This window comes from Hylobates moloch, unplaced genomic scaffold (assembly GCF_009828535.3).
Source record: "Hylobates moloch isolate HMO894 unplaced genomic scaffold, HMol_V3 SCAFFOLD_3, whole genome shotgun sequence".
In the NCBI taxonomy this organism is placed as follows: Eukaryota; Metazoa; Chordata; class Mammalia; order Primates; family Hylobatidae; genus Hylobates; species Hylobates moloch.
In genome coordinates, this window is record NW_026652278.1 from 143,346,846 (window position 1) to 143,360,680 (window position 13,835).

The 13,835-nt window shown below is 40.8% G+C and overlaps 1 long non-coding RNA gene across 1 annotated transcript in view; it reads right to left on the bottom strand.

Annotated features, from left to right (window-relative positions):
• The window catches only part of LOC116465098 (uncharacterized), an 89,738-nt gene that overhangs the window by 26,436 nt on the left and 49,467 nt on the right, over positions 1–13,835 (bottom strand). Inside the window, exon 3 of the long non-coding RNA XR_004247099.2 lies at positions 823–950. This is a non-coding gene — a long non-coding RNA (uncharacterized LOC116465098). The remainder of the gene's footprint in view (positions 1–822; positions 951–13,835) is intronic.

The window sequence follows — 13,835 nt, forward strand, 5'->3', positions numbered from 1 at the left end:
AAAATTGGTTAAAAAGACAATTAAAATTGTAGGATTTTGGCCAGGCTTGGTGGCTCACATCTGTAATCCCAGCACTTTGGGAGGCCAAGGCCAGTGGATCACTTGAGGTCAGGAGTTCAAGACCAGCCTGGCCAGTATGGTGAAACTCCATCTCCACTAAAAAATACAAAAGTTAGCCACTGCGGTGGTGTACGCTTGTAATCACAGCTACTTGGGAGGCTGAAGCAGTAGAATCACTTGAACCCAGGAGGCAGAGGTTGCAGTGAGTCGAGATCACGCCATTGCACTCCAGCCTGGGCAACAGAGTGAGATTATATCTCAAAAAAAAAAAAAAAGTAGGATTTAAACAAATGGACAGGCCCTCTAAGGTGTCACTGAGAAGCACCACACATATACAGGCTCCCCAAAATACCTATACACCCCACGTATTTCCTTTCCAGTTGTGTTGACAGACATTCCCAGCATCACTCTATTGCTTGAGGTCAGGACCAGCTTTAAGGGGGCACAAGCAGTGCAGTTGCACGTGGCCCCACATTTGGGATTAGGGCTCTGTGGTTGTGGTCACCATCTTGAAATTCTTAATCATTTTATTTGTGAATTCGTGTTTCGTAAGTGAAATCCAATGGGACAATGGAGCATACATTGGGGTCTTTGGCTGACACATGGTCCAACCTCCTGCTGACACCCCACTTCCCCTGGGATAGTTCTCAGTACCTATCTCCTTCCATAGCCCAGAGACCCAGGGCTGACCTTGGCCCCCAGCAGGCTGGCAGCTCTACACTCTGCCAGGGGTGCCTCAGTGGGGGCAAGTCTCTGGCCTACCTCTGACCCAGGCATGTAGCTGTCTTGGTACAGAAGTTGCAATACTCTTAGAGGTCATTTGTGCTTGTGAGGCTGACTCTGCGGGACTTTCCTGCCCCTGACGTGGAAATGGCTGGTTGGTGCAGCAGCTGGTAGGAAGAAGGAATGGGACAGACATTAAGCCCCATGTGCCCTGAATTGTGGGGGAGAGCCCGGGCCTTCCTTGAGGGTGTGCACTCTCCCTGCAAGTATCCCTGTGCCTGAGGGGGTGTTGGTCCAGGCCCACTCCACCACCTGGGGAGCCTCTCTGCCTCCTTCCAACCTTGCAGACTCCGGCTTGTGTTTGTTTGTTCTGGCTAGCTGGAGGCACCTCCAGGGACAAGCCACGAACTATGAGTTGAGCAAATCCAGTGATTCTGCATACAACTCAAATGCTCATATTTGCATTTAAAAGAGGTATTATACAATGTAAAGATGAAAGGTAAAATTCATGCTAATAATTTGAATTTTAATTTTTCTTTACTTAGAATGACATTAAAAAGCAAATAAAAAACAACATGACAAATGAAGAGAGAAGCTGCAGAAGGTAGGAAAAAGCTTTATATTTTAGTACCTTTAACAGCACTTCTTTCCTGATTTTTGAATTGTGCACCATTCCCAATAAATTATGTCACTGGTCCCATTTTGGGGTTTGCATTATCTCTAGAAGACCCATTAGGATACCAGTGTGTTCTCTTAAGGCAGGAGTCAGTAAACTTTTTCTGTAAAGGGCCAGAGAGAGTATTTCAACATTGTAGGTTTTTCTAGTCATACAGTCTTTATCTTGACTACTTAACTCCCCCATCAGAGTGCAAAAACAGCCATGGACATTATGTAAATGCCAAGGCATAGCTATGTTTCAGTAAAACTTTATTTACAAATAGATGGGGCCATGGGTCATCATTTGCCAACTTCTGTCTTAAGGGGAAGAAAGACCATTCATGTCTCCTCTCAACCCCAGTTACCAACTCAGCGAGGGTCCATCTCAGAAGGTAAGCATAAGACCTCCCCGCTAGTAGGAGATGAAGATCAGTCCTCACTCAAAAGTTTTGTTTTAGCAAGAATAATGTGGAAAACTCTGACAAAGAAGAGCATAGTTTGAAGCATCCATAATGCAAACACTGTGGTATTGGCACATGACTGGACAGAAGGAACGACGGACAGAAATAGGCCCAGTTACATGTGGAACTTTATACATATATATTTGATAAGGTGCTATCACACATCAAGAAGGAGGAGTTGGACTTTTTAGTAAGTGATGTTGGGTTAACTGAAAGGCCATATAGAAAATATAAAGTTGAATTTTTTCTTCACCCAGTCACAGAAAGATAAATTTCAAATGGGTCAGAAATTTAAAGGTAAATAAAAATGAAACCATATACATATTAAAATAAAATATGGATGAATTCTCCTATAACATGGAAATGGGAAAACCCATCCTAACTATGACTCAAAATTCAGATGAAATAAGGAACAGATGGATAAATCATTACCTATCAATTTAAAATAACGGAACACTTTTGTATGGTGAGAAGCCATGTAAGCAAAGAAAAAAAGAAAGAAAATGAGTGACAAACTAAAAAAAAATTTGCAATGAATTTAAAATATAAGATTGATTAACTAAATACTCTGTAGTCCTGAATTTGAATTAGAAGTATCAGCAAGAACTCAAAATATATTTTATCTTTAAAATATAAGCTACAGACTGGGGAAAATATGTGCAAAAAACATATTTGATAGAGGACTATTATTTAAAATATACAAAGAACTCTTAAAACTCAATGATAACAAACAACCCCATTAAACAACGGACCAAAGACCTTAACAGACACCTCACTAAAGAAGATATACAGATGGCAAATAAGCATATGGAAAGATGTTCCCCATCATACGTCATCAGGGAATTGAAAATTAAAGCAACAGTGAGATACTACTACGCACCCATTAGAATGGCCACAATCCGAACACTGACAATACCAAAGGCTGATAAAAATGTGGTGCAACAGAAATTCTCAACAGGGTCTTTGCATTCCCTGCTGGTGGGAATGCAAAATGGTACAGCCAATTTGGAAGATAGTTTGGCAGTTTCTATCAAAGCTAAACATACTTTTACCAATCTCTGTCCCTTCTGCTCAATTTTTCTGAGAACATAAAACTGCTCTTTAAAAAAAAAACCTCTTTTTAAAAATTAAAAAATAGATTGTAAAAACGCATATTTACTCTGAAAAAGCCCAGAAATAAAAACCAACCCTGTACCACTGAATATTCCTAGCGTCCAGATTGTGGTCTTTAAATGCCATTTCCACTAAAAGGAACCAGGGGGAATAGCTGATTTCTCCAAGAGAAAAAGCTAATTCCAGGTCTAGGGTAGGAACTATACAAGATGAGCCTGGGGCATCTTGTTATATCAGACAGCACACAAGATATCAAAGACCACTGGAGCCAGGTCAAAAGAACTCAGGAGCCAACTTGCAGAGGCTCCCCAGAGCCAAAAGTGGAATAATATGGCCATCAATATGGAAAAAAAACGGCAGTGGATAGAAACACACCAAATATGTTTAAATCCATGAGTCCAGAATAATACTTGAGAAAGAAACTCATTGATCACATTTAATGGATCAACAAACAACTAGGGAACCAGCAAACGACTTTGAACCAAGCATTTATCTTGCCTTTCCTGCATGAATAACATCTCAACATTTCAGAATAACTAGATCATTGATAAAATGTTTGAATTTAGAAAATATGTGTTAATAAATGAAGAGGGAATAATAGAATTAGGAATGATCATCAGTGGCTGCTGACACTGCAAAAAGGGAGACAAAAAGTCATTATGTGCCTCTTGTGGGAGGTGCACAATGTCATCTTTAAAGTGTTGCCAAAATGTTGAAGCTGAATCTGATTGAGACTTCATTCTAGATCGAAAAACCGATTAAAAAAAATACAGTGGATAAAATTACATTTTAAGTACATCATAAAGATGTAGTCAGCAAAATCTTGACTGTAGAATACTTTGAAGATGAAATAAAGTTTAGATCAAAGACTAAACTGCAAGGAAAAGAGGGAGAGAATGAAAGAGGAGGAGGAAGAAAAGAAGAAGGACACATTTTTTTTTTTTTTTTTTTTGAGACAGAGTCTCACTCTGTCACCCAGGCTGGAATGGAGTGATGCGATCTTGGCTCACTGCAAGCTCCACCTCCCCGGTTCACGCCATTCTCCTGCCTCAGCCTCCTGAGTAGCTGGGACTACAGGCGCCCGCCACCACGCCCGGCTAATTTTTTGTATTTTTAGTAGAGACGGGGTTTCACCATGTTAGCCAGGATGGTCTCGATCTCCTGACCTCATGATCCACCCACCTCAGCCTCCCAAAGTGCTGGGATTACAGGCGTGAGCCACCGCACCTGGCCGAGACATTCTTAAAAATTAAAACAGTTAAGCAACATATCAGCCTTTATAAAGTGTTGAACTTATTTGAAATAGGCTTCCAAAAAATGAACTATAAAAATCACTGGGCCGGGTGCAGTGGCTCATACCTGTAATCCCAATACTTTGGGCGGCCGAGGTGTGGGGATCTCTTGAGCTCCAGAGTTTGAGGCTAGCAGGGGCAACATAGTGAGACCCTGTTTCTACAAAAAATAAAAAAATTAGCCAGGCATGGTGGTGTGTGCCTGTGGTCCCAGCTACTTGTGAGACTGAGGTAGGAGGATCACTTGTGTCCAGAAGGTTAAGGCTGCAGTGAGCTATGATCACAGCACTGCCCTTCGGCCTGGGCAACAGAACAAGACCTTGTCTCAAAAAAAGAAAAATATTGATAAGACAATTGGGGAAAATTTGGAACACTGGATAGTTAGTAATATTAAGTAATTGTTATTAATTTCATTTCATTGTAAAGATAGTATTTTGGTTATATTTTAAAATAATTCTTTTATTTTAGAAATACACACAACAATATTTGTGTAATATTGTGATGTCTGAGATTAGCTTCCAAATCCACATGAAAGAAGAGGAGGAGAAATAATGTGAAACAAGAGGGGTCATGAGTTGATCATTCTTGGATCTGTTATGGATATGTGTGAATTCATTGTATCACTTTCTCTACTTTTGTATATGTTTGAAATTTTCCATGATAAGACACTTTTTTTTAAGTTTTGTTTCCTTTTGTGAAGAAATGGCTTTGAGGAGTTTTGGTTGTTTGCCTACAGCAGAAGCATGCAACAAGCACTTAATGAGCACCTACCACATACATAGCTTAGGGAGACCACCTGGATACTTCAATAGGTCAAAGGACACAAAGTAGCAGAGACATAGGATGAACAAGCCCAGAGATCTGATGTTCAATATGAGCACTAAAGGTAATAATATTGTCTTGTATTTGTGATTTTTGCCAAATGAGTAGCTTTTAGCTGCTCTTGCCACAAACACACACACAATGAGTAACTATGTGAGATGATAAATATGGTAACTTGCTTCACTATAGTAACCATTTTACTCTCTGTATGTATCCCATGATATCATGTTGAATACCTTAAATATGCATAATAAAATTTATTTTTTAAAAGTAGTTCAGGTGGAAGAGAATGTAGTATTGTGGTGTCAGGGGAAAAATGGAAAAGAGGGGATGTTTATTAGGAAAAAATACGAGCCACTGTGAAATAGAGGCAGGCTCCAACAAAGAAACATTCAGATGTGTTTTCTTTAATGTCCTTGGATGGACCTATGAAAAAGCCAATTGTCTAAAAGGACAATAGATTTCTGTATTTGAATGGAAGTTTAAGTTCTTTGAATTCTATTAGAATTAAATACCTTGAGAATTTACATTTTTAAAATTCATTTATGATCAGAAACTAAACATTCTATTATAGTTTACAAGGTCTGCACTGTTATCTATAAAATAATGGATAAACAAATTCCTTGCAGAATAATTAACAATGCTCCACATTGCTGCTGCCACAGAACAGTCTTGACCTTTATCTTACCTATCTATTTATTCTACTCCTGCTGTACTCCAGCAGCCCATGCTGGGCTTGAGGCTTGAGGTGGTCTCTTATGAGGACACAGGAAGAGCCTATACTCAAGTCAAGTTGCCTCAAGGCACAGGGGGTCTGTCAAAGTATGGAAAGACTGTGTGTGGAGTTGGAAAACCATCTGAACCAGAACTGCATCCAGAATTAACAAGATCCTTGGTTTCTCTCCAACTGACCCTGTTTTCTCCACATGGAGGCTCTCTTCCTCACTCCCCTGACCTTCCTCTTCTTTCCCTTGGCTTCTGTCCAGTCTTAACTTGCACAAGGACCATGAGAACCCCTTCAGATCTAGTTCTATCTCATCCCTTTGCAGTTCCACCATGGTGGTGTTTAGTTTCAGTTACTGAGTGAAGAAATACAGTTGGTCCAGCCTGTCTTCCATGTCATTGCAAAGCCTAAGGACTGCCCCTGGTCAAAGGCCTATGCATGTCCCATCAGCTGTGGCCTAGGGAGGAGGTGAGCTGAGTCACACAGCACAAAACATGGCTGCCTGTAACTGCCCCTTGAGCAGGGCCTGTGGATGGGGCAGAGTCTCTTAGAAGGGGCCCCGAGAAGTCTAGTACTGTGCAGATTTCTAATACATCCTGCCAGCTTTGAGCTGACTGCTACTAATTTTTATAGGAGTCTTGAAACCAGTTTGGGCCTCCATTTACCAAATCCCAAATTCCAACTCATCTCCAGTGAAGGAGATTTAGGATTTGGCAGCCTACTCAGTGCAACTTACCAGGAAATAACCTTGGGCCCCAGGAATAAAAATATTTTCAACTTCTGCCACCCTCTCAGCTCCTTAGAAGACACAAACAGAACCAATTACCATCTTGGCCACTAGGGAAAATGCTTAGGGTGAAGGGGTAAGTTTTGTTACTGCTGATATTCATCAGTGTTGAATCTACCAATAATTATATGACTAGCAGTTGTTTGCCAAACATTTGTGATATGATAGGCAGTGTTCCTGGAGCTCTTACATAGGCCGCCACATTTAATCCTCCCAACAATAGGTGTCTCTCTACTTGATAGATGAGTAAACTGAGGCTTAGAGAAGCTGAGTAGTTTGTCTGAGGTCACACAGCTATGAAGTGGCACATCTAGAGTCTGAATCTTGAACTGATTCCTTAATCAATATGTTACGTTGTCCTCTGTGCTGGATTCTATCACTGCTGCCTTGCGACCTCTGATCATGTCACTTAACTCCACTGGCCCTCATCATATCTTCAATAAAAAGGGCCCATCTTTTAATCATTGAAATATTTTTCCCACGTTGTTTGGACACGGTTAGGTGCCCAAGCTGCGGTCTCCAAGTGACCCGACTCATTCTGGGAACAAATGTCCCCGATTTAGCAAACTCATTCAATGGCTACAACATTTTCTGATAAGGAGGTCTTGGCCCGCACAGCATGCAAATGCATTTCAAAATGAACTCATTTATGATTGCTTTAAGAAAAACTCCAACATAATGAGTTTCTGTGGCTTTGTTTACAAAAAGGGAACTTTTAGACTCTGCAATTACCCAAAGCAGTAAAGCAGCAAAGAAAGCCAGCATGTTAAATAATAATTGCAAATGTTATATAAATGAGAGTGGTTTGATTGAATTTATTAGATATGTGTTGCTGGCATTTTAAGATATAAAGCATTTATCACAAAATGATGATTTCTTCACTTAAGCTCATTAGGAAATCACACATCAATTCACACATAATTACAAGGGAATTTCTGCTGCTCCCCACAAATCATTACCATGTTAGCTGAAGTCGAATTGGTTTTTCCATGATTTGGAAAGATGAGTTCTCAACAGGAACCCATAGAGAGAGGACCTACACCTCCCTGGGGTCCCCACATCCTTGAATCAGTCAGAGGAAAGAGTGGCCTAAGGACTTTCCTACAAAAGGCTAGGACTAGTCCCAAGCAAGAGGTGAGGTTTTCTCTCCATTAGAATCTCAGCATGCGGATCACCCTGCTCCGATAGATGACAAGTTAAGAGTCTAGAGATACTACTTACACCGGGCAAGTGATGACCACAATTTGAGAGAAAATTGGAAGTAGGAGAGAGAGAAGAGAAAAAAAAAATGAAGGGGGCATAAATATAAGTTTATAAAATGTGTTCAATGTGAGTGTTATTTATAGTTAATGAGCAAGATACAAGGCTGCCAAGTGGCCATGAACCAACCAAGAGGAAGAACAGTCTTTTGATACTCCTATGGTTGGCAGATAATGGCTTCAGATTTTCTTAATATGCACCTCGTAAAATGTATACTTACTGGCCATTCAAAAGTGTCCTTCCTTGCAAGACTGACTCTCATCTTTCTTTCCTTTCACTATAAATGAGATAAATTAAATATACAAGGAAGTCATAGGATAGACAGGGTGGGAGACAGAATAAGGAAAAGGACATATGAGAGCAGTGACTGGTTATTAGAAGTAAAGAAAAATGGAGCTTTAGCTAGCATGAATCATTGGTCTATTTCCTTAATACATAAAGAGCTCTTATGAATCAATAAGAAAAAAGGCCAACAATTCATAGAAAAATGGGCAAAGATCATGAAAAGGTAACTGACAAAGAAAGAAATACAAATGACTTTCCAACACAGATAAGATACTTAATCTCATTTAAAATTAAATAACTGCAAGTTAAAACAACAATGAGCTACAACTTTTAACCTATCAAGTTGATAAAAATCAAAAAAGTTAGATAATACACCATGTTAGTAAGGAAACACTCGAATATAACTGGTGAAGTTTCATGTGCAACAACTTCTCTGGGGAGTAAGATTTGTCAAATTTTTAAATAAACATACGCTTTGACCCAACAAGTCCACTTCTATAAATTTATTCCATAGCTATATTTACACATGTTGGACAATTTACACAGGGATATTTATTGTAGTATTACAATAGCAAAAGAATGGAAAAACCTAAATTGTCCAACAGTTAGAAAATAAAAAATGCCATGTAACAATTAATAAAAGAATAAGATAGGCTTATTTGTATGTATTGAGAAATAATAATCTCCTAGAAATCAAACAAACTTTTAGAAAAGCAAGGGAAGTGTATAATATACTAACATTTATATAAAAGCAAAAGGATATAGATGTATATGTATACATATGAATATAGAACATATTCATATATAGAATGTATGAAAATAGAAAGAACCCTTTTCCTATGGAGAACTGGTAATAGAATTTGTTAGCATTGCCCATGCCAGACCAGCATTAGAAATTATAGAATTGATTTAATATAATTCTGAAGGCTTTTTATATTTCTCCATCAGAAAAATAATCTTTGAAATTTAAACTCGTGTGTGTGTGTACGTGTGTGTGTACATACACATGCATTTGCATGCTTATAAACAGTATATTTCTGGAAGGACACTAAAAAAAGTGTGGTGGTCTCTGAGAAACAAGGGGGTTGGGGACCTTGGAATCAGAAATTTTTTTACTGTAAGTTAATTCATAGTATTAGGCTTTTTTTTTTTAACCAAGTTACTATATTATATTTTTAAATCAAAAACCAGACGTATGGGTTGGGGGTGGGGGGACTCTTTGTGATAGAAATGAGGTCTGTGAGAATTATTTAAACCAAAAAAAAAATCACAAGTTAGGCTCTTGGGAGCAGAGAAGCATCATCTTGAGAAGAAAGACTGTCAAATGGAGGAGGCAGCCCTGACACTGGACATCACACATCGTCGCTGGACACGTGTGGGTTTCTATTACTCTGTTTCTAAAACAGGGGAAGTGGTAGAGGAGAATACATTCTCAGAGCCCCCCTCCCCTGCCTCTCAGGAGATGTTTTAAGGGTGATAGAACTATTATATGACGTGCCTCCTAATGGCTTTTTTACAGTATATCTTCTCAGGAAAGATGTAAGAGATAAATGACAGACGTCAGTATTAAAACTCCCCTTCAGAGAGCAAACCACCCTTTGGAGGGAAACTGCTTTGGAAAGCGAGTGAACTTTTTCTGGAAATTAATGCAAATCAAAAATATTCAAAGAAAGATTTTAATTGAAAACTCAAGACCTTTTCCTATAGATAGTTCTGGGAGCTGGAATTTCTCTTCAGTTTGCCTTGGGCTTCATAAGACATTTGGGGTCCTGGATCCCATATCTCTACGAGCAGCACAGAGCCAGTAGTTTACAGAGCATGGCCATTTGTCCTGGGTCCCGCTGGGAAGTCACAGACAAAATACCCTGAAGCCCCCAAGCCCTTCAGTGCTCTGAAAGTCTGCTGTGAATAAGAACACCGCACTTCCTGGACTTTACCTGACTCCTGGGTACCAGAACCTGAGTCTCCCTCAGGCGTCCTGGAAGTACTCAAGGTTGTGAGTGACTTTGCCTTAATTCCAAGGGGAATGAATGCTGGCTAGTGCTTGCCATTTCAGAGCTGCTGGAGGCTAGTTAAGAAAACAGAACCAGAGTTTTTAAAAAAACTGTGCTGAGACCAGGCGGTTCAGGGCATTTTCTCGTGAATGAGCTTTGCATAATCAGCTCAGGATGCTGCTAGCCTAGGATCTGAACTGCTCAAATCCAAAATCTGCTAGCCTAATAGCCAATAAAAACAAACCAAAAGAGAGGGGAAAAAAACACCCAGTGTCGTCTTCTTGAAGGATTAGCTGAAGAATTACACCAATTTCTTTTTAATGCTCAAATCTCCAGACAAGTGAGAGTACGAAAGAGATCCTCTTGTTAAGAATGAAAAGGGGAAAAGAATTCACCTCGCCTTTCAGGTGTAGAAGGAGAAAAGCAATGAATAGAAAAGTGAAATGGTTTTCTCCTTTTTGGGGAAGAATAGTTTTAACCTTCAAGTAAGTGCAGAGGTTGTTGGAGCTTATACAAGGAAACTCTTCAGAAAGACAGAAACATGAATCATGGGTCGTTTTATCTCCACTTTAAAGCACTCGAACATTCAAATTCTCTAAAGAAAAGGGAGCGGGTGGTGCAAATTATCCAATCTACTGGATTTATTAATATCCCCAGCGCCAGCCCAAGAGGTTCCTTAGTTTCTGCTAGTGACACCAGCAGTGTTTTTTCCTGAGGTTGAGTCACAGTTTCCCTAGTCATGGGGTTGAGGTCACTGGAGAGGGGACGTGGGAGCCATTCTGGGTGTGCTTTTATTTTTAAGATACTAGTGAGAAGTCAGCAGGACCCGTTACAGGAAGTCACGTGCTGGAACAGAGCTGCTTGATGCTGGGAGTTTGACAAATGTCTGAAGAATGTTCTGTTAACAATATGAAGGCTCCAGATGGCAAACTGGGAAGGAGCAATCCACTAAGTGCATTTAGAAAGGCCGTGTGCAGTTGCCCAGTACAGTACCAGGTCAGTGAAGAAATAGGAGTGGATGGGAAGTGGCTGGCTCGCCTTGGTGACGTATGAAGGATTATGGGGCAGAAGTCTTATGATAGGAATTTATTTTCTCTGGGAAAGGGCTGATGCATTTCCTTTTCCAGCAACATACATCAGGGCCTGACATTTATTTGACATTCTCCCATCAGATATTCATGAACACATAGCCTGAGCTGAACATTGTATTTGCAATCACGTGGCAAATGCGATGGACGAGGCCCCTTCCCTCGGGCAGCTTGCAGGCCCGGGGATGGTACCCACAAGAAAGAGGTGACTACATATTGTGTGGCGAGGCCCACAAGGAGGGGAAGCATTGATGTCTGGGGCCAGAAGAGGGGTATTTGCGTGTCAAAAAGGAGTCTTGGAAAAAGAAGTAGTCGGCTCTAGCAATACAAAGGGAAAAGGGGCCCAGGTAGAGAAGGCAGGATGTGTAAGGACCAGCAGCAAGGGACAGAAACAGAGGCCACTCCATTTCCTTGCCTTGTCTATCTTTCTCTTTCTCTTCTCACCCCTTTCAAATCTTGACTCCATGCCCTTCAGAACTCACCCAGCCCTGCTCCTCTCTGCCCATACCATGCCCTGTCAGCTCCTTGCCCAGCAGTTCCAGCTGCAGGCTGCCCTGATCCAGTCTGATGCTCTAGCACCGGATCTGATGCCAGCCCCAGGCTCAGTCCTGGTTGCAGCTGACGTTCCCTCTCCTTCTCTTTCTTATTCTCCCCTCCTTTACCCTCTCCCTCTCAAAGAAAAAGATGAAGAGGATTGTGAGGGGCAAGCAAGTAGAAAGGGGCAGGTGAAATGCAGCCCATGAATGGTTTATACCAGGAGCAGAAGTAAAAACAAAAAATCCTTAACTTCAAACCAGTCCTTCACCGAGAAGCTGAAGTGCAATTTCATCTTGCCTCACCTCATCTTAAGTGCTCGTGGGTGAGACCAAGGAGCTGATAGAAAAGGAGAAAAGTTTAATTTTTCTGCATACTAGCAAATGTCCATTTTGAATGGCTTTTCATTAAATTACCTAAAAACTTCTGTTTTCCAGTATAGATCCTTGGACACGTGATCTTTTCAACAGAACCCTCGTGGACTTTAATCATGGTTTTATACCTTCATATCTTTTTATTTCCATAGCACCTAACCTACTTGATAAATTATTTTTTAATGAATGAATGGCTTAAATTGTTTTTGGGTTGAACTCAAACTTACTTAAAGGCAAAGCCCAAAAAGAAAACCTGTCTCATCTAGGCAAGGTTAATGTAGTTTGTAGATATTACAAATGGTTTTTGTTAGCCAGAAAATAAGTTGAGCCTCAACTTCTGTAACTGGCAGCTCATCAGATCAATACTCAGCTATTCACTAAGAATATCCAAATAATGTCAATAAAGCAAACTCTGCCTAAAGGTATTTTGTCTATTAAAACACTCCAAGATTGTATTTATGTGTGAGAAACAGAGCAGTGGGAGAGAAGGAAAGAAATACTTCCTGGAGCCAAAGTCTGAGCTGATCACGTAGGATCATCTTACTGCTCATTCTTGGGACTTCACCCCTCCCTCTGCCTCCTGCCTAAAATGCCTATCACTTTGCACAGATTTGCAAGTCAACCCACCAGATCCTCCCCACAGTCTAATTTGCTATGATGTGTACTTAATAGAATTTGGATCTGGGACTTCATCCAAAATCATTACAAGAAGGACCAGAAAAATCTCATTAGGACATTCACACCCATGATACAAGCCCATGACAAGGGTCCCAAGACTCCCAGCATTTTTATATTTGAGAATTCAGTCTCAAATGGTTGTCAGTAGGAGGCTATCCTTGTTTGGTTGCTTGTTTTACCTTTCCATGCTTTTTGCGGAAGCTAAAAGATCATATAGTAAACTTGTATATTGTAAGACTCTTAGGAACCCCCAAATTCATAATCTCCCCTCGAAAACCCAATGGCCAGTAGGCAACAACACTGCAGCCTTAAGAGGTGGATGCTGGGCAGCAAGGCTGGCTCCCTCACTAGCCGGAGGGACGTTCATCCACACCAGCGCCTGAATGAAGTTCAATTTTGTACCTCTGCAAACTCTACATGCAGTGGACTCAGGATTGGGGGTGGGGAAAAACGTAACTGTGAAAGTGAGAACATGAAATCCGCAGATACCAACACTCTGCCATTAAATAATCTCATAGATGGATGTGCTTCACAGTTGAAAGCAGCCCCACAACATCGTCCTGATGACAATGTGATGGAGACTGAGAAAAACATCCTGACAAGTCTGGAAGGAACAAAGGTCTTTCATTGCCTACACCATTACAGAAAGAGGACATACCATCAGGGAGAGACAACAAACCAGGTACATTCCTATCTTTCATCTGTAAGATGCAATCATCTCTGAAAGACGGTATTCAATGCTTTTCCGGAGGTGGAAGGCAGTTAAAGATACCCAGAGAAAGAAGGGGTGCATACTGGAAGTGGCACCCGCAGGAAGTGCCTTGCTGAAAGCACAGCTGGGTGCTCACAACTGCTCGAAGCTTGGCAAAGTTTCCTGGGACTACAAGAAGGTTCTCCACTGAGCAGGTAGAAGGTGCCTCCCAGCCGGAGGGGACAGCTGGGTACAGAATGTGAAGAGCACAGCATTCAGGAGCAACTTGCCA